The sequence below is a fragment of the Notamacropus eugenii genome, chromosome 3 (assembly GCF_028372415.1).
Source record: "Notamacropus eugenii isolate mMacEug1 chromosome 3, mMacEug1.pri_v2, whole genome shotgun sequence".
Classification (NCBI taxonomy): domain Eukaryota; kingdom Metazoa; phylum Chordata; class Mammalia; order Diprotodontia; family Macropodidae; genus Notamacropus; species Notamacropus eugenii.
This window is the reverse complement of record NC_092874.1, coordinates 253,406,990-253,412,491: the sequence shown is the minus strand read 5'-3', so window position 1 is coordinate 253,412,491 and position 5,502 is coordinate 253,406,990. Positions and strand designations below refer to the sequence as shown.

Genomic DNA, 5,502 nt, shown 5'->3' with positions numbered 1-5,502 from the left:
AGGATCACACAGAGAGAAAGATATGCACTTTTTTTTCAAAGCAGTTACAGCATTTTATTGAAATTTGCTTTAATTATCTATTAATGAAACCATCACTGGAAGAGTACAACTCTTTTTATCTTCTGGATGGCAAGTGATTTAGTGTCTCATCAATAAGCAAGCAATTATTACATCTCTACTCTGTTCTTTGAACTGTTTTACATTCTAGAATACAAATACACACACACACACACTCTCCAAAACATTGCATGGAGACAACAAACACATATACAAGGTGTTCCAAAAGTCTTAGTGCACACAGTGTCCCTCCCCCTTACAGCCTTTCTCAAAGTTTTAGTGAAGATTTAAGCTACAGTGTACAAAAATATTTAGAATAGATATAAAAATAATAAATGTAATAAATGCAAAATGGTTAAATATAAGTTACTTGGTTAAATCAAAAAAAGGATTTTTGCAGAAAGTGGTGCTTGAATTGTGTCTTGAAGGAAGTGGGGATTCTACTATATAAATGGAGGAAATGATGAAGATAAACATTCCAGACATGAGGCACGGCAAACACAAAGACATGGATGTGGGAGATGGAGCTCTGTGTATGAGAAACGCAGAAAGCTGGTTTGACTGGATCACAAGACTAAAAATAGAAGAGTCAAGTACAATGAGAATGGAGAGATAGTTTGGAAGTTATGTTATAAAATAAGAGGTATTTTTTTTTTATCCTAAAGGCAATAGAGACCCACGGAACATTGTTGATAAGAGGAATGGTGTGTTGAAAACTTTGCTTGAAGAAAATTGTTTTATCTTCTGTGTGGAGGAAAACCTAGAATATGGAAAGATTTACAGCCAAAAGATCCCTTAGGAGATTATTAAAATCATCTAGGTGAAAGGTGATGAAAGTCTGAACTAAAGTTATGAGAAGACTTAGGAGTTGAGGATGACTTCAAGGTTATGCATTAGAAAGCCTGGGAAAATGGTTGAAACTTCAACAGAAGTTGGGAGTTTGAGGAGGTATGTTTTTAAGGAACAATGATGAATCCTATTTCAAACATGCTGAGATTTGAGATTTCTTCAGCACATTAAATATGAAAATATCCAATAGATGTTTGCTGATGAGAGACTCAAGGTTAGTGAAAAGATTACAATTTGATATGTAGATCTGTGATCCATCTGCACGGAAATGACAATAACTTCATTAGAGCAAATGAGATCACTAAGAGAGAGGGAGAGAGTATAGAAAAGAGGTTTTAGAACTGGTCATTGAGTAACACATATGAATATATGAAATGGATTAAGCTGAAAGGAAATTAAGAAAGAGTGATCAGCCAGGTGAGAGCAAAGCTATGGGAATGTTGTTGTTCAATCATTTCAGTCATGTCTGGATCTTCATGAAGCCATTTGGGGTTTTCTTGGCAAAGATACTAGAGTGGTTTCTTGTTTCCTTCTCTAGCTCATTTTACAGATGAAGAAACTGAGGTTAATGGAGTTAAGGGACTTTCCTATGGTCACACAGATAGTAAGTGTCAGAGGTCAGATTTGAACTCAGGAAGGTAAGTCTTCCTGACCTCAGGCCCATCATTCCATCCACTGTATCATGAAAACCAGAGGAGAATGTACTCATGAAAACTTCCTTACTGACCTGTATCATTCTCATTCCATTTTTTGTGCCCTTGCTTATGCAGTTCTTCTGTTATAAACTCTTCTGACTTTTCCCCAAATCTTCACTTCCTTCTAAGCTTGTTTCAAATTCTTTCTGCACTGGAAGTCTTTCTCAGCATTACAGTTCTAAGGTCTCCTTTTATTGTTTTCTTGTTGCTGTTGTCTACATCTTTGAGCCTGACTGTTACTTTGTCTTCCTAACAGGATTTTAAGATCTGTAGTGGGAGATACTGCTTCCTCTCCTTCTTTTGCATCTTTATTTAGTCAATTAATACTGGATATATTGAATTTAATATCTAACTATTGAATAAGTACTTATTGATTAATGGTTGGTTGGTTGCTGTCCTTCATTTTTGAAGAGGATCAAAATGGCATCACCATGATAAAGTGAAGATTCAGTGTGTCTGATTGTGGCTGATCAGACCAATATGAGCTTGGAATGCTCTACCACTATTTGGGAACAGATAGTCCATATGAATATTTAGGCCAGATACTCCAAATTTGTGGTTCTTATATTTATTTTGTGCTGTCTCAAATCTGCTTTGCTCAAAGAGCACAACACCTTTTCTTAATTGTGCATGCCATGCTGAGAGGTCTGGTGCCAGTGTCTCCCATGTTGCACAGGCAAATCCAAAGTTCTTGAGAGAGACTTTAAGACTGTCCTTGTATTGCTTCTTCTGACCACCATGTGATCACCTGCCCCATGTGAGTTCTCCATAAAATAGTCTTTTTGGAAAGCATACATTTTGCCTTTGAACAACATGACCAGCCCATTGGAGTTGCACTCCGTTAAGCATAATTTGAATGCTTGGCAGTTCAGCTCAACCAAGGACCTCAGTGTCTGTTACCTTATTCTGTCAGATGATCCTCAGAATCTTCCCAAGACAGTTCAAATGGAAGTGATTCAGTTTCCTGACATGGCACTGGTAGTCTGTCCATGTTTCACAGGCATACAACAATCAGGTCAGCACAATGGCTCTGTAGACCTTCAGTATGGTAGTCAGTCTAACACCTCTTTTCTTCAAAACTTTTCTCCAGAGCCTCCCAAACACTGAGCTATCTCTGGCAATGCATGTATCAATCTCATTGTCAATGTGTGCATCCCTGGAAAGTACACTACCTAGGTAAGTGAACTTATCCACAGCATTCAAAATTTGTTGTAGCTGATGGTTCCACATACGGATGGTGTGATGGTGGCTGATGGAACACCTGTGTTTTCTTGGTGTTAATTATTAAGTCAAAATTAGCCCACATAGCAGATAATTGATTGTTGCTTCTCAGCTCCATAGGTTGCCTTGAGTGCACAATCATCTGCATACAGAAAATCATGCACCAACACTCCCTCCACTTGGGCCTTGACTTGTAGCCTTTTCAAGTTGAACTTATCATCAATATGGTAGTTGACCTTGATGCCCTGTTCATCCTTACTGAAAGCATTTGACAACATGACTGAAAACATCATGCTAAAAAGCATGGAAGCAAGTATGCAGACCTGTTTCACTCTATTAGAGGCTGGGAAGGCATGAGAGCATTGTCCACTATCCAGAACCTGGGCAAATATTCTATCATGGTATTGATGTACAATATTGATGTACCTCTCTGAGCAACCAAATTTTGATATTATTTTCCACAAGACCTCACGACTAACAGTGTCAAAGGTCTTGGCCAGATCTACAAACATTGTGTACAGACCTCTGTTCTGCTCTTGGCATTTCCCCTGGAGTTGTTGGCAGCAAACACCATATTGACTGTTTCTCCAATTTCTATTGATTAATATAGATTGCAGGAACTATATGAATATAGAAAGAAACTGCAATGTCATACATTTAGATTGTTATGTGAATTTCCTCCAGCTATGGCAAATATTAACTTTTTTTAGACATAGTAGTTAAATTCTAGGTAGTTACCTGATAAACTTAGAAGTTCAGTGCCTTGCCAATGATGACACAGTTAATAAGTATCTCTGTTAGGATTAACATTCTGCTCTTTCATATTCAGGGGGTTATTTCTGGACTAATGAATGCAAAATTCTTTATAAATCAGAATATGACAGACAATTAAAAGTGATTTTAATGACCTTGTCTCTTTAGTACCAATGCTGTATTTTTTTTAGAAATACATAAAATTTACTCTTATTCTTTAAAGAAGGCATTAGACAATGGATTTTCATTTTCATATTTAAAATATTCCTTTGTTCTCTTGTTCAGAGTTCAAATTCTAAATTAGACCATTCTTCTCCCCCCACATCTTTGTTCTCTTAGCTCCAACAGGTCTCAAAATTAACATGGGAAATACTTCCTCATGAGTTATTGGCTTGCTTGCTGGGTCAGGGAAATATACACTTTCTATGGAAAAGCATCCATGTGCACTAAGGCTAGAACTTGAGCATATGGCCTTTTCTTTTTCTCTTAATAAAGGATATGGATCCCTTGAACCTGAAGAGTCTTGGGTCCTGATATTGATAATTGGGGACCATGATGGATTCTGAATCCTGAGAGTGTCCTAAGCCCAGGACATGGTCTAACTCATGAACAGCCACCAAGAAGAGGATGATTTCCTCTTCAGAATATGATCATTCTTCATCATTGTCAAAGTGGACAACTCCTTGGTAGTCAGAATCCGGGACAAAAGCATCAGCTAAGATGTTTCCTCCTCCATGAAAGGGGTAGGCATCTCCACAATCTCTAGCCAGGAAAGCGAACTCATTGTCTAAATCCTGTTTATGTACTCTTTGGAACTTCAAAGACATCAACTGCTCCAGACTTCTGCTGCCTTCTACAAAATCTTTCCAACTGTCTTAAAGTTGATGTTCCCTGTACAGTTGATGATACTGTGGGTTATGAAGTTATTTCTAATTTTGGACTTTCCAGGAAAAAAAAAATGAGTCCTTAGCAAAATCTTGGACCCCACATTGAGGCTTCCTTATGATGGCCTTTTTGGGGTCCTCCAATCATCCATTTTCTTCCACCCTGAAGAAATGTTGTAAGAAGTGCAATTGAGCCTCCAGAGTTTGGTGCTGAGATTCTTCTTTCGTGAAGAAACATTGACAGAAGTAGTCCGTAAAGAAATCCAAATCATCAAGGACAGTTTTGGGGATTACTGGAAAGAACAAACAGCAAAGTAGGAAAAGGACAAGGATGAGAAGAGGAGACAGCCTGATTAAAGTTCCAGTTCTACTGCAGGCTATCTCAGTGATACATTTTCGTGAATATAGTTGCTTCTGCATAGACTTTGAGTGAAGTAGTTTCATTCCAAAGTTTACCAGTGTAAATTATTTGCCACAACAGAGATTAATCTCAGAGAAAGAACAGAGAGAAAACAGAAATCATTTAATCATCAAAAATCAGACTTAACAAATGGAGAGAAATAACTGCCAAAAGCAAATATAGTTAAAATATTACATGTGCAAAAATATTTATAGTAACTCTCTTTGTGGTAGGCAAGAACTGGAAATTGAGGGAATGCCCATCAATTGGGGAATGGCTGAACATGTTGTGGTATATGAATGTAATGGAATACTCTTGCACTATAAGCAATGATGAGCAGGCAGACTTCAGAAATATCTGTAAAGAATTATATGAACTGATATTAAGTGAGGTGAGCAGAACGAGGACAACAGTGTACATAGTAACAGTTACATTGTATGATGATAGAAGTGTGTCTAACTTTGATAGAGTTAGCTCTTCTCAACAATGCAAGGCTCTAGGACAGCTCCAAAAGGTTCATGATGGAAAATGCCATCCACATTCAGAACTACAGAACCTGAATGCAGATTGAAGCATTCTATTTGCTCTATCTCTCTTTTGTTTTGTTGTGTTTCTTCTTCCTATTGGTTATAGTTCTTTTCAT

The 5,502-nt window shown here is 37.5% G+C and overlaps 1 pseudogene; it reads right to left on the bottom strand.

The window, feature by feature from the left end:
* Positions 1-4,027: 4,027 nt before the first annotated feature.
* Positions 4,028-4,879, bottom strand: LOC140532027 (matrix metalloproteinase-26-like; annotated as a pseudogene).
* Positions 4,880-5,502: the final 623 nt, after the last annotated feature.